Genomic DNA, 24,077 nt, shown 5'->3' on the forward strand with positions numbered 1-24,077 from the left:
GAGAGCTCCAGATTGAAGGTGAGTATTTCAGAATATTTCAGTATGAGCTATTTTAGGCAGCTAGGACTTTGGTAAATCAGTGTACTGCCTAATAATTCCCTTACCTTGTGGTAAGGGTATCCCAGGTGGTACACTGACATGTTTAGGGGTATTTCCTAAATTCACTTCAACGTGATATTAAATTGTAACATTGAAATATAACAACATTAAATTATACGGGATTAATAAAATAAATTACATGGGAATAAAAATAAATAAATAAAATGTGTATATAAACCTAAAACCAAAAATGTAATATATTGCAGTTTACCATTACTTAGATTTGATGGCTGTTTTTTTTTTCCAGCCCTTTTTATTTTTATTTGGCAATCTAGTGAATAACAGACTTTTACCTCTTTGTGCCTTTACTATTTTTTATGGCATCTATTGACGGAGGCAAGCTGGACTTCAATTCTAACATGTCTCCATTGGATGGTGGATTGATAGGGTTAGTAGCTCTCACAAGAAAAAATAAGAAGGTTTCTTTTCAGCTTACAGAACATGACAAGGACACTGCATTCCTGACAAGATCAGCAGGTATTGTCTGAAGGTATTTTCTGCTGAAAATGTTTTTAGACTGGAAAATGAAAATGAATGCAGCCTCAGATCTGGTAAACTTAAATATTTTACACTTTTTATTAGATTTGGATATGCTTTAAAAGAAACCTGTACAAGAAACAATATAGAGGATGACCCTGCGTATCTCCTGGGGGAGATGAGGGGACTTAACTCTGAGCTCACTAACATAATGAATGTTCAAGCTGAATGACTCAAGATATTAATAAGGCCATTGGATTATCATGGCAGCAAAGCAACTATTATTTTCAGGAGGGCAACAGAATTGGTCAATTCCATTCCCTTTCCATTAAAAATAATTATCAGTACAGGCAAAACATGTACACACATTAAGGGGTTACTTGACATAATGTGACTCATACTGGGAGCACTGGCCCTGAAGATGTACTCAGTGTAATCAAGCTGATAAACATTGGCCTAGCACAGCTAGCAACTCTAGTACTAGATAAAGAAAACATTTACTTCCTTTCACCTACACATTTATAACCTTTTCATTTCACTACATTCTTCCATTAACAATAAAAAAAATACTATAAAGTAACTTTCCAACAAAAAACATGACCACCTACAGGAAATGAAATGTTAATTAGGTAAATCGGATGTCCTTCAATGAAATCTACAAAGAGAGAATATATGGTACCAAATAACAGTACTTTCTGCTATGATTTGCCTTTTAAACACTCGCTCAAAAAAACGTTGTTTTATAAATCAGACTTTTTGATATTTAATATATTTCCAAATATGATATCTCAAAACTTCCATATTTTAAGGACAAATATGAAGCTGTCACTTACAGATACTGATTTGGATGTCTTTGGTATTCTGAATATTTTCAGAGATCATCATTTAGATCTGTCAAAAGAGGAGAAGGCAGTGAGAACTATGGGACTGTAGGCAATATTCTATATTCTATACATTAAAGACCACAACTCTTTTTGTTTTGGTGCTAACTTGGCCACGGCAGTTTTATTATTGGTTTAAAAATCATTCTTTATAATAACACTTTATTTTTACATATTAGCTTACTAATAATTGTAAAACATTTTTACTTAAATTAATCTTACTCAAAAACTCCAGCTTAGTCACTACGACTCAAGCTGTACTTATTAACACAACACTTATCAACCATACTCATTAACCATACAACTTTTTTCAATTTACATACTTATGTATTTTACCATCATTAAATATGATACTTACCAATAATAATTGGCCATGACGAAAAGGGGCAGGTGGGAGGGAGCACCACAGAGATGCCTCCCAGATTTCTGATTTTTTCCATTAACGGACCCCCCTTTTATAGCCCTCTCCTATCTCCAATTCTTCTGCCTATTGGTCACTTTTTTCTTCCAGGATTGTCCAGGTGTAGTGGGGGGCTAAAAACTCCCAATTCTAGAATCTTCCCCATTATATAATATACCCTGGGGGGGGGCTTAAAACTTCACAGGTGTAGTGGGGGGCTTAAAACTCCTTTTTTCTAGAAGCTTCTCCATTATATTAGTATATCATGGGGGAACTTGAAACTTTAACAGTTTTTTCTCCTCCTCACACCAGTGGGGGGACTAAAAACCCTTCTGACCTTCTAGAATGTTCCCCCACTGTATTTATACAGTGGGGGGACTTGAAACCTTATTTCCCTGCTACAGTCCCATAACAAAACGGGGGGCCCTATTTATTCCCTCTCTCTTTTCCTATGCAGAATTGCATGCCATGCTTGCCCACATGTTCTGGATCATGGCTGTGGGCAGTGCTGGATTTAGAATTTGGGGGGACCAGGCAGTGGCATCCTGAGGCAGGTGCGGGGGGTGCGGTCTGCACCGGGTGACACCGACCGAATGGGGTGACACTGGACCCACTCCACAAAAAGGTAAGTTGTAAAGCATGCCCACGGTCCTCGTTGGCATGCAACCTATACGGTGTGGCGCCGGACCCGCTCCAAGAAAAGGTAAGTTGTAAAGAAATGGAATCAGATCCATTATGCTCAATCCGCAGATCTGATCCATTCTGCGGGGATCATCAGAGGGGGTGTCACCAAGTGTTACAGCACCGCGTGACACCTACCCTAGGGATGTCTCTGGGACCAGGGCACTTCAAGTTCAGGGGGAGGTCCCACAACTTGGAAATTAAATTATATGACCAATAAAAAAGTGAACTGAAATTAATGATAAACTACATTTGTTCTAAAAAAAGGTTAGGTTCGGAAAAAAACACTTGTCTGATTTTTTTTTCTCAAGTTTTATGACTGTAAGAATACAGATTGCACAGGTGACTGAAACTGGTAAGTCATACATCACAGTTATGCATCACAATACACTATTTACGAAAAGGTCTTTCTTCATGGACTTAGCATTTGCAAAATCTTTATCTTAAGCTGGCCATAGATGGATCGAATCCCAGCCAGTTCAGCATGCCGTCTATGGGCAAGCTGGTCAATCGATTGACTTACGGGCAAACAAGCTTGTCGGGTTTTTTTTACATGCGATTACTGCCAGCGGCTATAACTGCTAGCAGTAATCATTTTGTTATGTTTGCCCGGAAGGCTCCCCATGCCCCCCTCCTCCCTGCCGGCAAAACACAATAGGCATTTCTACATCAACACTGACTGTGTTGATGGGGGAATCAAGCAAGGCACAGAGTACCTAGTCTTTCATGGGTCATCATGGTTCTCAGATAATTCTTTATTGGTGCCAATATGCTGGATGACCTTTCTCCTGAACAGCTAGTAATTATCATGCTCAAATATATTCTAAGAGCTACAATAACACCTGGAAAGGTATCAGCAAGCCCATCATCATGTAATAAACCTGCCTGTTGAGATGGAGTGAGACACGACTGGAAGTTGGCAAAGGCTGCAAACTGGGCAATTTCCTCAATGAACACACTGATGAAGTCTCAAAGGAAAAAAGATTTCATCTTTTTTTAATAAAGGAAGTCTGCAGCCCCCTCTGGCAGGGGGGCCCGGGTCAATTGCCCCTTTCCCCCTTTTAAATCCAGCTCTGGCTGTGGGCACAAAATGGGTAATCCCAAAAAGAAAGGATAAGAATTTCAAAAACAAAGGATCCATGCTCCCATATGCCCCCGCAACCAACACAGACACACACAGCCTCATCCCTGGTTCACCAAAGCCCAAGCTGGGAGTGAAGCCTTGTGTCAACTGTTAAAGTGTAAGTTCATCTTTACCAAAGAGCCCACTATGCTGTCCCTTGTGGGTATATAAATATACTGTCCTAATTCTTCCTTCCAGCTAGGGCTCCATTTCGGTTTACAGAATGTAGTGCAAAACCACATTTAAAAGAGGCCACATTAAAATCTCCAGCCTGTGGAGATTTCTCCAGCCTGTGGTGGCCCTGTCCTGAGTTACTGTAGGGACAGAGCAGCCATTGGACCCAGCACCTCCTAGTGCCATGCATGCGCTGTATGTTCTCTCTCCTGCCAGTGATGATGAGCTCAGCAGCTGCAACAGGAGAAAGTACACACTGCACATATGCGTCCAGAAGAACGCGGCAATGCTCCCTCCTGTGGCACTAGGGGGTGCTAGTCCCAAAGGCTGTACCATCCCTAAAAAACTTGGGAATGAGCCATCACAGGCTGGAAAGGATGTTAAGAAGGCTCCATTTAAATGTGGTTTTGGACTACATTCTTTAAACAGAACAGGAGCCCTGGCTGAAAGGTAGGCTTAGCACACTATGCTGCTATGGGACAGCACAGTGTGCTTTTTGGTAAATGTGAACTTACACTTTAAACCATGTATGCCAAGTTAAAACAAAACGACAGCTGTATTTGGTAGCTGTGGTGCAGTGCACTTGCCAGAGCTCTACTCCAACCAAGAAGAAAAGAATAATTTACTGCCAATCACCTATGTTTTGTAGCATGATAATTGCACTCCATTTACTCTCACAGTAAGAACAGGAAAATATTTACTGCTTTTATCTAGGTGAATTGAATGTTAGAATTTGTTATGAATGAACGTACACAGGATATCTGCACCATGGGCCACATTTTAAAAGAAATATATTTTGGATCAAGAACAGCACTTTAAAACCCAAGGTTCTCCTCAAATCCCTTTCCCTCACCCTTTCAGCAGTTCTTAAAAAATAGTCATGTAAAACTTTTTTTGCACTTACCTAACTCTGCCATCCATGACCTTCGCCAACGCTGCTTCTGGGACTGAGGATTGGCGTTTCCAGTGCTGCAGTTTGCACCCATGCTGACTGGTAGCCTCTTCATAACATGACAGTGTCTCTCCACTGTAGAACGGGTCACATCACCTAGACAGTGACATGGGCACCTAACGATGGGCCCTCCTGCTCTGCAGCAATGAACATAAAAGCCTGGGGACCTAGCACATTTTGTGACTACATATTTATAGTAATTTGAGCTTTTAGCTGTTTTTTCTATTTTAAACTATGCCAACGATAAGTGAAGGGGGTAGTGCCCAAAGTTCAGTTTAGGTTAATCTTGCCTGATAGAAATACAGGTGCTGCTATTGCTCACATCCTTCTGAAATTCTAGTTGCTTGGCTATACAGGATTTAATACTTCACTGACAGATTATGAAATTCAGAGAAAGGTCAGATGTCCTTATGTATGTTAGAGACTCAAAGTACTGAAGCCTGAGGGTTAGCGTAACAGCCAGGGAACCAGAGTCTGCAAAAACGAGAGTCAGCAAAGCAACCACTTGTAAACTGCACCTTTATTGTATTAAAGCTAAAGAATTTTGTTTCACAACCAAAAATAATTCAACCACAAATGTGGCAACACTTTCTAAAGAACAAACATATTAAGTAGCCTGCTTCTGTGGTGTCCCACTTAATGGCAAAAGTATTTCAGTAGTATTCCCAGAAAGGTCCATGCTCATCATAATCTGCTTCTTAGGGGTAATTATAACTGCTTCGCTGGGCAATTCACCCAGAAAATAATGATCAAAACAAACAGCATACTCTCCTCTATGTGATTTGGTTTTAGAATTAATAATAATTACCCCAAGTGAGATTCAGTGGGATTCACCCTGAATTCCACAGTCATATTTACCCTAATTACAGTAGGATGAATATGTACTAGATGAATGCAGTTACTGGGGAACAGTTGTCAAACCTCACTTATACAGTGTCAGTGAAGTGCCAGATTTAGCCTATAGACTAGGGTTCATCAACCAGTGTTCCATAGACCCTGAGGGTTCCTCCAGAGGTTGTTAAGGGTTCTTTGAGCAATGAGCAATGCCTGCCTCAGTTGAGTTCCCACTGACACCATTGAACTTTTTAGCTATCTGAAAGGGGGTAATTCTTCCCAGTGACACCACAAGTGTGAAGAACATTCTTCCCACTAACCCTCACACTAGTGTATCATGAGTTGTAGATATAGTAACTTTTAGCAGGGATTTCTCAAGACCAGAAAATTAGTTCAAGGGTTCCTCCATGTTGAAAAGGTTGAGAAAGGCTGCTATAGACCAATCAATGGATAAATAGCTCTCCATGGTGCTGAAAATGTTTTTCAGGACAAGGAAAGGTAACTATCATTCATTTTTTTCAACATTAATCTGGAGACACTGTCAAATTCCATGAGAGCCAATGGAGCCTAATGATGACAGATGTCAGCTCCTGGGGCTTTAGAGCCCACTTGAAAATGGGTTTCTTTTTGTTTTCCAATCTCCTAAGCAAAAGCTAGAAGTGCTAACTGCTGCCTTAGATTTTGCATAACTGGGCATTAAAAGTCGAGGATGTATACACACGTTCGCCTGGTCAATCTAGGCCCTGGAGTTGCCACCTCTCATCAGTAAGCTCCAATTTGGTCTGGTCCCAGCCCTGAGCTAGATTTTGATCTCTTAAAATGTAATGAGGTAAAAATGTGAAAGTTCTTAGAGAGGCAGTCAAAGTGTAGGGATGTAATTGGTGCTTTGACAGTATAAGAATGGGGAGGTGGGAAGGCATCCTAGTAATCCAATTGCCAGTGATTATCAGCTTTACTAAATGTTGAGGAACTCCATTCTGCATGATGTGATTAGTTGGAGTATTGATGCTGTGATGGGAGTGACTTTTGGGGGTGGGAGGACCCCTTTATCATCTTCCCAAATTCTTATGTTTAACCTACCCTGTGCCTGTTAAGGGGTACAGGGTGGGAATGTCTTAGTATTGTGTATTGGTGTGGGGATTGTCCTTTGTTCACTACCATGTGGTTGTCCATTGTTCTCTGCCATGTGGTTGTCCATTGTTCACTGCCAGGTGGTTGTCCATTGTTCTCTGCCATGTGCTGTATCCTGTTGTTCTGTGTCTTGGTTGGGTAGGGAGTGTTTCCTGTAGCCCTTCCCACTGATGGGGTGGGCTGATGATGTGTTTCCTGTTCCTGGTTGTGTTTCTCCGCCCTGTGTATATATCTTGTGTTTGTGTAAAAATAAAGGAGTTGACTTCCTGTCTTAAGAAGAGTCTGGTCCAGTCTTATTTCCTGTATGGTCAGGGTGGTGTCCGGGAATCTGTGTTCAGACAGGGAAGTGAGAGTATAACGGAAATACCCAAGTGCGGTCTGGATTCGGTTCCATGACAGATGACTCTCCTGAAATCTTTTCTACAAGAACTATAAGTGAATAGACCACCTGCCAGTAACTTGGTTATAGATACTTTTTTGAAGTTTTCTTCCTGTCTTAATCATAGTCAGTATTCGTGTTATCTGCATCTCCAAAATTGATGCTTGAAGAGAAATAACTAAAACTGTAAGCTAAAGTCAACTCATTAATGTTGAGAACCAAATTTCTGTTCATATTTGTCTAACGAGTCCAAAATGTTTCTGCTATCTTTTCACTACAACAGTCCAGTAGAATTACTCAGCTTCACGAGTTCTTACATTTTTACCCCCAAACAGGATCTTGACCAGTGCCTTATGACGCATAGCCACTCAAAAAAACACAGCTATAATCAAGAGAACCCTGGTTACAGAATCCCAAAACCCATAGATTCCAACAGACTTACTGTGGTACCAGTGATGATGTAATATAGGGTTTGAGGGCAACATAGATCTGCAGGCAAGTGTTCATAAGAGATTTCAAACAGCTACTTTGGTGACTCCCCTGTATATTTAAACAAGACTAGAAGACAACTGGTCCAAATTTCTTTTTATCAACTTATTAAATTTAAAGTATAGGAAATGTGTAAATGTGCATCAGGAGCTAGATACACGGTTTCCTAACTAGTCAGTCAGAGTGGGGGGGACAGCAGGTGTCCTTTATTACTTTTAGCCCTGGTTCACACCAGTATGACTTGCCATGCGATTTGACAGTTTCAGATTGCACCCTATTGTCTGAAATTGAACTGTTCAAATCAGTGCGACTCTGACTCCATCAGAGTCGCGCCAATTTTGAAAGTAGTTCCTGCACTACTTTTTACGATTTCAGGTGCGACTTGCATAAGCATCTGTAGATGAAGTCACACATATGTCTTCCAAGTTGCACCTGAAGTCGCACTGCCATGCGACTTTGAAATTGTTTGACTTCAAATGAAGTCGCACAATTTGAAAGTCAGTTCCAGTGTAAACCAGATCTTAAACTTTCTACAAGTTGATATATAAGTGAGCAGGATTATTGTAGTAATGTGCACTGTTGTGTGGAGGGACTAAGATCGTGATTTTTCACAAGATGTCATTTATCACATGTCCAGCAGCTTCTATTGACCAGGGGAAAAAATTAGACAGCCTATGCAAGTGTGGTGGATTGGACAAATGTTTAAACAAATTCTCACATAATGCAGACATCGGTCAAAAATGTGAGAGAGAAAGAAAACAGTCACAGCAAAGGAGAGTATTACTGATGTATCACGGGGAAAGGCAATGACATGGGTGTGACATGGGTGTATTGCAGCCACTACATCTGCAGCTGCAAGTTTTCTAGCAAATGTTTTTGGAATCAGCTGCTGTCTCATTTCAGGTTTTTCCAGCAGCCAGTATGAACTTCTGTCCTGTTCTACTTGGCAGTCAACCCAGCACATTTTTAGCATATAGAGCGTATTTGTAATGTCTTGCTTTGTTTTGTTTTGCACAGTTAGTACAAGGTGCAAAATCGTGACATAAATGCAGAAAATTAAAAATGTTGAAAACAACAGGGACCATTGCTAAACAAAAGTAGTTCTATAGTTGTGTGACAAATGGTACATTTCTGCGATATGGTTCTTTACTTTTTAGAGATGCACACAGCATTCCCACTGTAATCACTGCACTGGAAAAAAGGAAATAAGCGTTAACCGTTGCTATTTGGCTATTTCCATTTTGTCAATGTTTTCCTTTTATGCATCAACTGGGGATGTACTGTACCACCTAAACCTTCATTCTGTGGCCGACTCTTTTAAACAAGGATGATATAGAGGTGTTGCTAAAGAATCGTGTCTCTCTGCTGCCCGACCCTCAACTCTGGGCCCAATTCGGTATTAAAACTCTGAAAGACATCTTTGCCTCGGGATCCCTCCTCTCCCTTTAGAGACTTCCTGAGCAAGTTTAGGATCCCTAGGTGGATGTACTTTAGATTCTTCCAATTACGACATACAGCTAGCGTACAGTTTCCTGTACCTTCTCAGTTGACTACTGAGGGCACTCACATGGCAGATGGGATTATTCCAGGCAGTGGTGTTTGAGCTCATCAATCTAAGACTGCAGTTGACCTTACCAGTCTGGCCAGCCTTGGCATTGCTTGGCATCCAGGATGATGAGCAAAGGCTTCAGTATACCAAATTGCTAATCTCTTACCTACTACACTACGCCAAGAAAGTAATTACACTTAAATCCTAGATTGTAAGCTCCAAGGAGCAGGGCCCTCCTATTCCTCTTGTATTGAACTGTATTGTTGCTGTATTGTCTCCTGTTATATTGTAAAGTGCTGGGCAAACTGTTGGCGCTATATAAATCCTGTATAATAATAATAATAATAAATGGAATGCATCCTCGCCCCTCTCCATTGATTCCTGGGAGAAAGCTGTCAATGATGTCCTTCCTATGTACAAATTGACATACATTAATAGGAACTGTCCACAAAAATTCAACAGGGTATGGCAGTCGTGGCTGGCCCAATAAGAGAGTCCCTCCCTCTGGCGATCCCTCCTGGTATGGGTATGGCCATGGCTGTGATTCCCTCTCAACTACACGTTGTGACCTATGTGGGTGTTTGCTTTTGTGATGCACTGTATTAGATGCCTAGTTCACTGCCAATACTTGTTTTCGTTTATCCCGATGTCTATGAATCGTGCCATTTCCTTCAATGAAGGAACATTTTGACTGTTATAAAAAAAAATAAATTGTGTCTTTTGCATTATTTCATAACGTTGAAATATGCTTGCGAGGTCAGGGTAAACATTGGGGACAAGCATTAGTAAGCAGCCCCTGCGGGGGTAGCATTACATAGAGACAAACTGCATATTTTTTTGCCCCTAAACGCAGATCTATGTTAGCCTATGTGGCTACGCACATCAGGCATTCACATCAGTATTGTAAGAGCAGCTTTTAGAGGAATAAAAAATGCACTGAAGCTGCGTTCAGAGAGGAGCTTATGCGCATGATGTAAGCACGTACGTGTGTAAACTTGCATAAACACGCATGTATGAGCGTAAAATTGAATCTAATAGCTAGAATAAATAAGTCCTTCAATCAAAATGATGTTGAGGGTATCTGGGGCAACCTGAGTATATACACTCACCGGCCACTTTATTAGGTACACCTTGCTAGTACCATGTTGGACCCCCTTTTACCTTCAGAACTGCCTTAATTCTTCATGGCATAGATTCAACAAGGTGTTGGAAACATTCCTCATTGATTTTTGTCCACATTGACCTGATAGCTTCATACAGTTGCTGCAGATTTGTCGACTGCACATCCGTGATGCAAATCTCCTGTTCTACCACATCCCAAAGGTGCTCGATTGGATTGAGATCTGGTGACTGTGGAGGCCATTGGAGTACGGTGAACGTGTCATGTTCAAGAAACCAGTTTGAGATGATTTGTGACATGGTGCATTATCCTGCTGGAAGTAGCCATCATAAGATGAGTACACTGGCACCCGGTGTGGTCTTCTGCTGCTGTAGCCCATCTGCTTCAAAGTTCATGTTGTGCATTCAGAGATAGTATTCAGCATACCTTGGCTGTAACGAGTGGTTATTTGAGTTACTGTTTCTTTTCTATCATCTCAACCCAGTCTGCCCATTTTCCTCTGACCTCTGACATCAACAAGGCATTTTCATCCACACAACAAATTTTCTCTTTTTGGACCATTCTCTGTAAACCCTAGAGATGGTTGTACGTGAAAATCCCAGTAGATCAGCAGTTTTTGAAATATTCCGACCAGATCATCTGGCACCAACAACCAACACATTCAAAGTCATTTAAATTCCCTTTCTTCCCCATTCTGATGCTCAGTTTGAACTTCAGCAAGTCGTCTTCACCATGACTAGATGCCTAAATGCACTGAGTTGCCGCTATGTGATTGGCTGATTAACAATTTGTGTTACCAAGCAATTGAACAGGTGTAAAGTGGCCAGTGAGTGTAATTATATTTAAATGTGCATACCCATAGTAAAGTTACTTCTGGGAATTGCACTTCCTGGTGCACATGCTTCTGTGTGAATGAATCCCCATATAATTCCCAGATACATCCACTCTACCAAAAAGCAGCCTTTCTCATCCTTTTTACCCCAGAGGTACTCTTTAAATAATTTTCAGGTCTTGGGGAACCTGTGCTAAAAGCAATTAATTGAGGGTCAGTTTGAAAATGCCCCTCACATTGCTGAACAGTGGAAAGAGTGTCCATTTAAAGTGGTGGTTAGACAGCTAAAATGATTATTGGTGTCATGTAGCTGGCTCTGCCAAGTGGTATCTGCCTTGGCACATTTCAACCATAATCAAATGGAAACTTTAGTCAGCCACAGCTCAAGGAACCCGTATCTACCTCTGGAGGAACCCTAAGGGTCCACAGAGCCCTGATTGAGGATGGCTGCATTATAGAGAACAAAGTCTACTGGAAAACAATCTTAAATATGCAGTGTCTCCAAATAAATATCTAATGGTGACATTAAATGCTTTACTCTGTTGTTTACAGGAACAGTAACTGATAACGTTATCGTATTTTTATGAATGCTCACTGCTAAATGTTTTGGAAAGAGTAAAGCAGATTATTGAGCGTGAACTGATCCCATACTGGATGTAAAATGATTCATCAACTCCAAGAAAGGACAGCTGTTGACTGGTAACTGAGGTACGCTGCAGGCTTGCTAGCACATGACTGAAAGTTACTGGTTATAAACAGAAAAACACAAGAGAATCCAATAAGACTGAAAAGACACCATTTTTATTCAGAATAACTGTGACTGAAACATTGCTTATTGTCAGTATTTCCAATACAAACATCATCTTTAAAATGGCACACGTTCTGATCATTTTATAACTCCTTAAAGCTGGACATAGATGGTTTGAATCTTGGCTGGTTCAGCAGGGACCAGCTGGGATTCAAAATATGGGCAGACTGAATGTACCCAAGTTGGTCAATCGATCACATTGGGTACAACCAGCCTGTCACATTTTACATGCGATTATTGCTAGCAGCTATTATAGCTGCAAACGGTAATCACTGTGTTCTCTGGGTGGGAATGGCTTCCCCCAGCACCAGGAGAACACAATGGCTCCACAGGAGGGATTCCCTCATCAACACTGACTGTGTTGATGGGGGAGTCGAGCGATTGTTTTTCCTGCAACCTTGGTCCAGCTTTATACATCCTCCTGAACATTTGAATAGTTTCCCTATCCATCTGAGACATCTATTGCTCCTCTTTTAAAGTAATATTAATCCCCCAAACCAAAAATGTAATATATTGCAGCTGACCAATCATTAGGTGTGGTGGCTGCATTTGTTTTCTTATTTTAGTTTTCACCTGGTGATCTGGTCAGAAACACACCTCCTATATTAGAGTGCCTCTACTCTGGATGAAGGAGCACCAGCGCACCTTTGGACAGTGGCATTATCAGGTCTGGAATTTAGATACACTAAGAAACTGAAGCCAAACTCCAGCTCACACTTTATAGGCAGTTACAGCAAACATTTGTTTTCTTATTGGGATAAAAGTTTTACAGGAATAAAAAAAAAAGCTGATCCTTGTAATTTTATATTTCTTTCATACAATTCATGCTGTGGCGCAGAGCTTGCAGTCCAGTCCAAGATATCACCTACACACCATGAATAGACAGAACACTTTAATGTCACCAAAAGAAAGCAGCAACATTTTGAGGTCACTGAGGGCTTCAGGCAGAAGACGCCCTAATGCAGGTGATACATGGGTCGAATTCCGAATTAATTTTCTTTAGAAAATCAGAAATTTAGTGCGTTTTGTAACCCGATGGTGCCACCATTGATTTTGAAATTCGACCAACCATGCCTTCAATTTCATCTCGTGTTGCTACAGAAAAGAATTTTTTGTGCCCAAGAATTTTATTTTCTTTCCAGGTCACAAATCACACTCGTTTCTTTTTTGTTCACATTTCTCGCACAATTCTCCCATCATTGTTTCAAAATTTGTTTGTTTTTAAAAAAATTTCCAACATGCACAATCACTCAAATTCGATGGTTGCACGAAAATCGGACGTTTCTCTGCCTCGCTAATGGAGCGAAATTCAAATGAAAATTCTTAGAAAAGATTTTCTAAATATAATAATTTTTCGGAATTCGACCCATGTATGGCCGGCTTTAGTGACCTTGAAATGTCCATGTTTTCTGATATGCTTACGTTTGGCAGCGCCATCTGCCATTCACCCCAGCACCCTTCTTTGACTGGGTCTCATGGCTGTACGACACATGCTAGATTCTTTGTATTTGTAGAGCCTGTAGTGTCTGACGGATGTACATTTGTAACACATACCGCTGGACTTCATGAGGCTGGTGTCAGAATGGCAATTCTGATGCAAAAATTAATCTCCAGTGTCAGATCCGCTAAAGGGACTGCCTGTCTGTCCCTATGAAATCGATCCCCCTATAGCCATACAGAGCACAATGTCGCTCTGTTACTGGCCTGAACACTGCTGAGTCTCAATCCCTAGTATTGAGAGCAACATCTAGCTGACTCACTTGTAGAGGAAGTGCTTCCATGGGGCAAACAGGCAGTCTCTGGGCAATCCTCCCGCTGATGGTTTTAACAAATTCAACATTTGAATAGCCAAGTTCATGTGTTCCTTATGTTTGGTAAATGCTTGTTTTTTTTATTTTCTGAAATATACACTACCTAAAATTTTAAACTAAAACAAACATTTAAAAACAAGGAGCTGTTAAATATGGCACATAATCAAATGGTGAGTATAGCTAGAACAGGATATGGAGGAGAACATATATAAACAAAATTGTTGTGCTCCTCCAATGATGGACTGTGCTGTCCATGAAAGAGCATGGAAAGTGCCCATTGCAGCATTACCAAATGTTCTGCTGTGATCTATTTACTATTGGATGAACATGAGCTTTATGTAGTTGAACATCAAGGATGCGCAGTGTACACAAGCATTTAAATTATTGTTATTATTCTTATTATTATAGCATTTATATAGTGCTAACAGTTTGAACGGTGCTTTATAACATAATTGGAGAAAGAACAAGAGGTTTAAGAGGGCCTTGTTCATGAGCACTTAAAATCTGAAGGGAAATTCCAATTTAACACGTATTTTCAGAAAACTAACATTTCTAATATAATTTCCTTAAAATTTAGATGTAAACAGTAGAAAATGAAACTTCTTATAGCTACGTGCTCATAAATGTGTCATTGTTCTGCTTTGCTACATGACAGTGCTTGTTTTCTTGGGCTTTTATCTTGGAACTATTATGCTGGGGCTCCCTAACAAATTACCAATACAGTGCTAAATATCCAAATGGACCTCATCTACAAATTCCACACATCTGGTCTAAATCATCTGAGATTCTTCAATCCCAAGAAGAATATGTAAACGGAGCATTTTTAGAAAGAATTATGTACATTTTTCACAGTAAGAGCTTCAAAAAAGTGCAAAGTGCAGTAAATAGCAAATCGTAGCAGCCAGTCAATTCCCAGTTTATTTAAATCAACCTATTCATACCTGATTGGTTGTTCTTGGTTGGGTGATTTTTCACAATGCCATTAAATATTTTTTAGATCGTTTTAATAGCATTTAAAGGAAAAGAAGTTGACACCTGCATATCTATTATGTGTACGATAGAGAACAGAATTATTATATGTGACATCTCCCTATTGTTCTAGCCCACATATGTCTTGCTCTGACAGCCTGGCCCAGGATACCTTGTATAAATCTACTGTAAATATTAGTAATATGATTAATGTTCTGCGGCTGGTTTTAAAAATATGCACACATTTCACACATCTGGTCTAAATCATCAAAGATTCTTCAATCCTAAGAAAAGTATGTAAACTGATCACCTTTAGAACACTTGTTTGTACAATTTTCACAATAAAAGCATTAATAATGCGCTAAGTGCAGTAAACTGCAAACCTAGCAGCCAATCAATTCCCAGTTTATTCAAATGAAACTATTTTTGGGACAGTGATATCTGATTGGTTGTTTTGGGTTGGGTAATTTTTCACAATGTCCTTAAATATTTATTAAATAACTGTAATAGCATTTAAAGGAAGAGAAATTGACATCTGCATATTTATAATGTGCATTCTACAAAACAGAATTATTATACAATCACGGCCACTTTATTAGGTACATCTGTTCAATTGCTTAGTAACACAAACTGCTTGTCAGTCAATCACATGGCAACAACTCAGTGCATTTAGGCATCTAGACATGGTGAAGATGATTTGCTGAAGTTCAGAATGGGGAAGAAAGTGGATTTAAGTGACTTTGAACGTGACATGGTTGTTGGTGCCAGATGGGCTGCTCTGAGTATTTCAAAAACTGCTGATAGACTGAGATTTTCATGCACAACCATCTATAGGGTTTACAGGGAATGGTCCGAAAAAGAGAAAATAACTAGTGAACAGAAGTTGTGTAGACAAAAACATCTTGTTGATGACAGAGGAGAATGGGCAGACTGGTTCGTGATGATAGAAAGGCATGCTATTATGTCAATATGCTCCAAAATCTCTGAGGAATGTTTCCAACACCTTGTTGAATCTATGCCATGAAGAATTAAGGCAGTTCTGAAGGCAAAAGGGGGTCCAACCCGGTACTAGCAAGGTGTACCTAATAAAGTGACCGGTGAGTGCATGTGACATCTCATTATTCTTCTAACCCACATATGTCTTGCTCTGACGGCATGGCTCAGGATACCTTGTATAAATCTATTGTAAATATTAGTAATATGAGTAATGTTCTGCGGTTGTTTTTAAAAATATGCACATTAGTTTGTGAAAAAAAAATAAAATAAAAAGAATAAAGAAGCCATATAGCCTAGACCAGTAAACATGTAAGAAGTCCATTCATCTACAATGGCTCCATTACAACAAAACTTGACATTTTTATTTGCCACTATATTTAAGGCTAGACTCCAGGCAAACAGCTAAATACACCATTGAAATACACCTTGAGGGCAGGGACTGATGTGAATGTACAAATATACATGTAAAGTGCTGCCTACATTAACAGCGCTATAAAAGTACCTATAATAATAATAATCATAATATGGTTGCACTGTTTTACTCTTGAGAAGAGGAGATTAAGGGGAGATATGATCAACATGTATAATACATCAGTGGTTCATACAGTGAACTCGGTGTAGAGTTATTCACCCTGAGGTCATCACAGAGGACAAGGGGGCACTCTTTACGTCTGGAGGAAAAGAAATGTAATCTCCAAACATGGAAAGGTTTCTTCACAGTAAGAGCAGTGAAAATGTGGAACAGACTCCCTCAAGAGTTGGTTCTGGTCAGCTCAGTGGATTGCTTTAAAAAAGGCCTGGATTATTTCTTGGATACACAGAATATAACTGGATATAACATTTATAGGTAAAGTTGATCCAAGGAATATCCGATTGCCTCTTGGGGGATCAGGAATTAATTTTTTCCCTGCAGGAGCAAATTGGATCATGCTTTGCCTTCCTCTGGATGAACTATGGGTGTAGGATTATAACTTTTTTTTTTAATGCTTGAACTGGATGGACTTTTGTCTTTTTTCAGCCAGACTAACTATGTAACATGAATCTGTAATTTTGTTTAGCCAGGCTTGTGGTTCAGCCACCGCTACCTGACAGCAGAGCAGCGCCTGCGACCTTAGCTACAGCACTATATCAGAACCTGAACACACCTCCAGCTAGACAATGGGGCAATGATAGAGAAACAGAATAATGAGGAGGTCATCCCTCTGCTCTCTTCTCCTGTCAACATGTGCACTGTGGAAGGCCTTGATTGGTTCCAAGTGCTTGCCCTCTATCTCAGTCTAAGTTCTGCTCTACAAAGGATCACAGGTGACTGGCACATTTTGCTACTTACACCAGGAATATTTAAATTACATTTAAACAAACCGAAAACTGCAATAATTGTTTAGTATGAGTATATCTGCCTGCAGAGCATCTCGTTGCTGACAATCCCCTTAGCTGAATTAGTTGTAATGCAAACTAATAGTCAATTATAGGTTTACAGTCCTAACACCTGTCATCTGGAGCATTGCTGGCATTCCTCAGAAGAGTTTGCAGCATCACCAGCGATACAATCAGATAAGTACAGAGGAGAACATAATAGTATAGTAATTTACTGCACTCTACATAATACTAAAGCAATAGTAAACCAGCCTTAAGGCAAAAAGGGTGATTGTGCTGCTTTACCTGTGTATGCTGCTGGCACAGAGGATCTCATTGGGGGAAGGCTTCAGCTGTCAGAGTGATGACATTGACAACCAGCACAGGACTTCCAGCTACTCCCTCCTGCTCTCTAGGACAGCTCAGTGCACTCAGTGAAAGCAATAGTTCTCTTTTCTGTTTTGTATCTCCTATTTATTGCGTCCTCCTCCTCCTTCTCCACCCCGCTTTACCTCCTTTCCTTGGCTGACATCAGTCCAGTCTGAACCGGTTCCTATGAGTGCAGAATGTGGCAGATAATGAGCTCGGGGAGGGGGTGCTGCCAATGCAGTGACAACCCAGGAGCTTTGCCTGGTGCTGGGAAGGAGCTCACTGGATGCTACCTGGATCTAATAGTCACCAGTGACAAAGTACCAGCAGCTGCACAGACCAGGGATTAGAGGCATCCTGCTTGTCAATCAGTCCATGCTGCTGTCGGCTTGTAATTGCATTGCTTGTTTTCTTCTTCTTATTATTATTATTATATAGGAACAATTTTTTCAGTGTTATAAAAAAAAATAAAGGGAGTTAAGCTGCTTTCACACTGATCCATTAAAAAAAAGCGGAAGAAAAACACGTGCCCAGGGGTGGACTGACAACTCATGGGGCCCCCAGGCAATAGGGGATCATGGGGCCCCTGTGTCCTTGCCCAAACTCAAAAAAGCCTATGAAAAAGGTACCAGGGGCATCTCATGGGGCCCCCTACTGACCCTGGGCCCTCGGGCAGTGCCCAAGTTTCCAAATGGTCAGTCCGCCCCTGCACGTGACCATGTATTCCTATGGAACTCTTCACACTGATCCCTTGCAGGTCTGATGTGTTTTTCAAAGTCCTGCTTGCTGCATTTGTGTTGCAGGTTTGGGGCGGTAAAAAAACTGCACCAAAAACGCACCTCCCCATTGAAAATCAATGGAAAACACATCAAAAATGCACCTGCATTGTGTTTTTGGTGCGGTTTTTGAGTCACGTGTCTTTTCTAAAACACAAAAACACGGTACTAATGCATATGCGCTTTTGTCGTGTTTTTTCCATGGATCAGTGTTAAAATAGCCTTAGGACTGCTTCACATGTGTGCGGTGTGTTTTTGTCGCGGATCGTTTTTATACCATTTTGACACGTATTTTTAGCAGCATTAACATTGAAATCTATTACAATGCACACTTTAATGAAAGCACATCAAGGATGCAGCATGCAGGATTTTGAAGCACTTTCGTCAAAACGCATGTTCTAGTAGAGTTTAATGTTAGCCTGGCTGTAGTTGCATGTAAAACTCGCATAAAAAAGTGCCAGTCCACACACATGTGAATGGGCCCTTAAGACTTTTTCTACAGCTGCAGTCAAAGGGAAGTAAAGGGCAGTAAAAATGGCAGTTAAGCTGCATTTTTAAGCTGTGGGCTTGTTATTACATTGGTTGTATTATTATTTTTATTACTATTATATAGGAACAATTTTTTCAGTGTTATAAAAAAATAAAGGGATTAAGCTGCTTTCACACTGATCCGTTTAACAAAAAAAAAAAAGCGGAAGAAAAACACATGACCATGTATTCCTATGGAACTCTTCACACTGATCCCTTGCGGGTCTGATGTGTTTTTCAAAGTCCTGCTTGCTGCATTTCTGTTGCAGGTTTGGGGCGGTAAAAAAACTGCACCAAAAACGCACCTCCCCATTGAAAATCAATGGAAAACACATAAAAAAATGCACCTGCATTGTGTTTTTGGTGCGGTTTTTGAGTCACGTGTCTTTTCTAAAACACAAAAACACGGTACTAATGCATATGCGCTTTTGTCACGTTTTTTGCCATGGATCAGTGTTAAAATAGCCTTAGGACTGGTTCACATGTGTGCAGTGCGTTTTTGTCGCGGATCGTTTTTATACCATTTTGACACGTATTTTTAGCAGCATTAACATTGAAATCTATTACAATGCACGCATTAATGAAAACACATCAAGGATGCAGCATGCAGGATTTTGAAGCACTTTCGTCAAAACGCATGTTCTAGTAGAGTTTAATGTTAGCCTGGCTGTAGTTGCATGTAAAACTTGCATAAAAAAGTGCCAGACCACACACATGTGAATGGGCCCTTAAGACTTTTTTTACAGCTGCAGTCAAAGGGAAGTAAAGGGCAGTAAAAATGGCAGTTAAGCTGCATTTTTAAGCTGTGGGCTTGTTATTACATTGGCTGTATTATTATTATTATTATATAGGAACAGTTTTTGCAGTGTTGTAAAAAATAAAAGGAGTTAAGCTGCTTTCACAATGATCCGTTTAAAAAAAAAAAAAAAAAAGCATAAGAAAACCGCATGACCATGTATTCCTATGGAACTCTTCACAATGATCCCTTTCTGATATGCTTTTCAAAGTCCTGCTTGCTGCATTTGTAGTGCAGGTTTGGTGTGGTAAAAAAAATGCACCAAAAACGCACCTCCCCATTGAAAATCAATGGAAAACACATCAAAATGCACCTGCATTGTGTTTTTGAGTCACATGTCTTTTATAAAACGCAAAAACACGATGCTAATGCATATGCGCTTTTGTCGCATTTTTGCCATAGATCAGTGTGAACATAGCCTTAGGACTGGTTCACATGTGTGCGGTGCGTTTTTTGTCACGGATTGTTTTTATACGATTTTGACATGCATTTTTAGCAGCACTAACATTGAACTCTATTACAATGCACATTTTAATGAAAACACATAGATGTATGTAAAACGCGCATAAAAATGTGCCAGACCACATACATGTGAACTGGCCCTTAAGGCTTATTTACAGTTGTAGTCAGAGGGCAGTAAAGAAATGTAGTTAAGCCAGATTTTTAACTCCACCCTTAAGCTGCAAAGGCAACTGGGAAGGGATGTACACACGGTGCAGCAAAAATTTTACCCCTTGCTACGTTCGTTATGCAGTACCACCAGAGAACATGACCCATTTAAGTGAATGGGGCCACAGCCGTATGAAGTGCATGTGGCTGCAGTGCTGCCCATTTACAGACTACTTAAAACAGGCACCTAGGGGGTGACACATCGCCTTCTTATCACCTGTCAAATGCCTTTGAAAGGCAACCCACCGCAGATTGCTTTTCAAAATGCCATAGTGGGAATGGGGCCTGAAGGGTTCAAGTGCCATCAGTGTAAGGGTCCATACACACTGATTTAGAAAATGCTGCTTCTGCAGGAATTTAGCATTTTGCCTGTAGAAGCAGCTAATGTTATCCTCTGTGTCTATGCACATTAGGATGTTTAGGGGCATATTTTAAGCTCAGCATTTAGTGGTAGAAAAAAAAACCCTTCTTTTGTGTGTTTTTGAGAGCAGTTTTCTGGCAGAAAGAATTGCTAAACACACCTAAACATTTGTAAAAAAAAATACTCAAAATGATTGTTTTTTTCTGTCAAGAGCCAGAGGCATCCTGAGACACGTGAGGGGGGTGCACGCTGCACCAGGTGACACCTACCGCACGGGGTGACACCAGACCCGCTCCACGAAAAGGTAAGCCGACGATCCCCGCAGGATGGATCAGATTCATCCTTCAGGGATCGTCAGCTTTCTTTACAACTTACCTTTTCGTGGAGCGACCCGCTCGATCCCCGCATGATGGATCAGATCTGCGGATTGGGGAGCATAATGGATCGGACTCCTATCCATTATGTTCAATCTGCAGATCCGATCCATTCTGCGGGGATCGTCGGCATGCAACCTAAACGGGGTGACACCGGACCCGCTCCTAGAAAAGGTAAGTTGTAAAGCAAGCCGACAATCCCCGCAGGATGGATCAGATTCATCCTTCAGGACTCGTCAGCTTTCTTTACAACTTACCTTTTCATGGAACGACCCGCTCGATCCCCGCATGATGGATCAGATCTGCGGATTGGGGAGCATAATGGATCGGACTCCTATCCATTATGTTCAATCTGCAGATCCAATCCATTCTGCAGGGATCATCAGCATGCAACCTATACGGGGTGACACCGGACCCGCTCCACGAAAAGGTAAGTTGTGAAGAAAGCCCATGATCCATTATGCTCAATCTGCAGATCCGATCCATTCTGCGGGAATCGTCGGCATGCAACCTATACGGGGTGACACCGGACGCCCTCCACGAAAAGGTAAATTGTAAAGAAAGCCCATGATCCATTATGCTCAATCCGCAGATCCGATCCATTCTGTGGGGATCGTCGGAGGAGGTGTCACCAAGTGTTATTGCACCGGGTGACACCAACCCTAGGGACGCCCCTGTCAAGAGCACTGGCCTTTTTTTTTTAGCCAGTGTGCATGGACCCTAAACTCAACCAAGGATTACAAAGAATTGACGTGTGAGTTGCTGCCCGCTTCTAAGTCTGGAGTTGTGTCTTAATGTTGATTTCACATGACAGCAAACTCCTACCTAATGTTTAGGCATTGCCGAGTGCAGTTTCTTACTGCCCCACTCACATGTTGCTCCCTCCGACCCCCCTTTAAACCTTTACCTGAGCCTGCACTCGATCCAGCGCTGTGCCCTTCTGCACCAGCTCTTCTCCCTGCTCTCTCTCTCTTTTCACAGCATACTCAGACACAGTGGTAGCCAGTGGTTCCTCCTGTTGTCAGTCAAATCCTGTGAGGAGGAAGTGGGGGACGTGTAAAAGCCACACTGCATGTGTCTGTAGGCGCACACAGCCCGGCTTGGGATTTAACCTGCACAAGTGCCCCCATAGAAAGTGGTTAGAAGAGGAGGAACCAAAACTGGCAGCAGGGGACCTTAGAAGATAAGGTTTAAGGTCACTCTGTACAAAATCATTACACAGAACAGGGAAGTACAGCATGTTCATTATTTTGAGACAAAACAAAAAGCTTTACATTTACTTTAGCTTTCTGAGTCGCTAACCCAGAGCCAGTTGCGAAAAAAAGCAGACTAAAATGGCCTTAATGTGATTAGACCCTGAAAAAAAAAATATCAACTTCAGGATTTACACGTGATAAATAGCCAGCCGCTCACACATTCTTTAATTGTCCCTTAGTGTTGTTTCCCATGCATGCTTGGAGGCCTCTTACTAAAGAGAAACCTTTTATCTTAATCTTTTCAAAGAGCAACCAAGACAAGCTAAGCAGTTTTAATAACAGAACATTAGGACTTAAAATCATTAACGCCATTAGCTAAGATAAACAGAACTGAAGAGTGAAATATGCCATGTACCAGATTGTGGGAAGATGTGTAAACACGTGAAATAACTGTGTAGACATGTTTGTTGGTAGGAGGAAATATGTACAGAAATAAATCACCTATAAGGTGGAGCATACAGCTGTACCAAATAGTGGAAAAAAAAAGAAAAAAACAATGAGGTGGTGCATGGTGTAACATAAATTGGTAAATCGGTGACAGCTGGCAAGTATATCGGAATGACTTTGGGTTCTTATCGGTGTTAGTCATAGCCTGCACTGCTTATCACCCAGAACTTCTGCATCCAAGATCACAAAGCAGGATAAGGGTGATTGCTACACTTAACGCCACATCAGAAAAACATATGATTTGATTTGTACCAAAATAATGCTGGAAATTGCAATAAAATGTAGCTTGATATGTGAAAGTGATGGGGTGGCATCATTATAACAGTCATATGATGTGGTGTACAGGCAGGCGCCATGTAAAATATGGAGCACTGTACTGATATCTGTGGTGAAGGTAGCACACGTGGGTGTGTGCAGCATGGTGCTGTGGCTGAGAACACAGTCTGGTTATCATATAAAAATCAGTGTTGTGCTAAGAGTGAACAAATATAAACAAAAAATGTTAATAAATACACAATAAAGTGCTCTAAACACACAAGTGACAACAGTCGTTGAGGGACCCTATAGTGCTCAAAGTCCACATATGCAAAGAACAATCAAAAAACAATCCTTGTGAGTGCAAGACAATTTCTTGAATTAACAAGCAATGGTGAGTATTCTTCATTCCATCCAAAAATCACCAATGCGACTGGCTACCACCATGTTAGCAGGTCAAAGGCTTACCGGATTCTCAGACCCCTTAATTATAGGAGGTCGAATTGGGCTCAGTGTGTATATGAATCCATCCGGACAGATAAACTATAATAGAACCGGTGCTCTGCTCCGATACAGTCAAGCCATTCTAATAGTAAGGATCAGGTTGGCTCATAAAAAACAATACAGAGGTGCCTCTCATAGTGCAGTAAAATCAATTACTTAATTGAAACAAACAAGATTGCACTTACAACAGTGCTGAAGATACAGGCATCAATCTTTACATATGGGTGTTCCAAGATGTTGGACAACACGATGACGTCAGAAGGGAGGCTCCACCCGTTTTGTCATAAACAGACATCTTCCGAGGCCCTCTGTCACCGTGTTAATATAGACCAAAACCAAGCCTCAATCTGGAATAAACCAACTTCAGGATATTTCAGGATATTACAGAAAACAGAAGGAAAAAACACATCCGGAAGTAAAAGGCTATTATAAAAATGGAAAACAGTGCGATTCAAGTCTTTCTATCGTTACTAAATTTAGAATCAAGAATTAGTTGTTTGATTGATAAAAAATACCGTATCAACATCGAAAACAGCCAATTAATGATTCATGAAACTAAGAGGTATGACACCATAATTAGATCTAGTAATTAAATAAATCATTAGATATTCCAAATTAATGGCATTGGATGATCGAAGAACTAAAATGCCAGGGAGCCATCTAATGGTTAAAAACCACTAC

The 24,077-nt window shown here is 40.7% G+C and overlaps 1 protein-coding gene and 1 long non-coding RNA gene across 4 annotated transcripts in view; one reads left to right on the forward strand and one right to left on the reverse strand.

Moving 5' to 3' along the window:
• The window catches only part of SLC16A9 (solute carrier family 16 member 9), a 110,046-nt gene that overhangs the window by 33,328 nt on the left and 52,641 nt on the right, over positions 1-24,077 (reverse strand). For 2 of the 3 annotated variants that reach the window (XM_089683163.1, XM_089683161.1), the window contains exons 1-2: positions 17,368-17,676; positions 1,410-1,467 (exon numbers count right to left, since the gene is read on the reverse strand). The gene's annotated coding sequence lies outside the window, so the exon portion shown is untranslated. Of the gene's footprint in view, positions 1-1,409; positions 1,468-17,367; positions 17,677-24,077 lie in introns of those variants that run through there. The other variant, XM_089683162.1, reaches the window with a different exon arrangement.
• The window catches only part of LOC149457736 (uncharacterized), a 77,703-nt gene that overhangs the window by 31,546 nt on the left and 22,080 nt on the right, over positions 1-24,077 (forward strand). The window lies entirely within an intron of this gene.

The sequence above is a fragment of the Staurois parvus genome, unplaced genomic scaffold, assembly GCF_062004578.1.
Source record: "Staurois parvus isolate SC_StPar_1 unplaced genomic scaffold, SC_StPar_1.0 ptg000303l, whole genome shotgun sequence".
NCBI lineage: Eukaryota > Metazoa > Chordata > Amphibia > Anura > Ranidae > Staurois > Staurois parvus.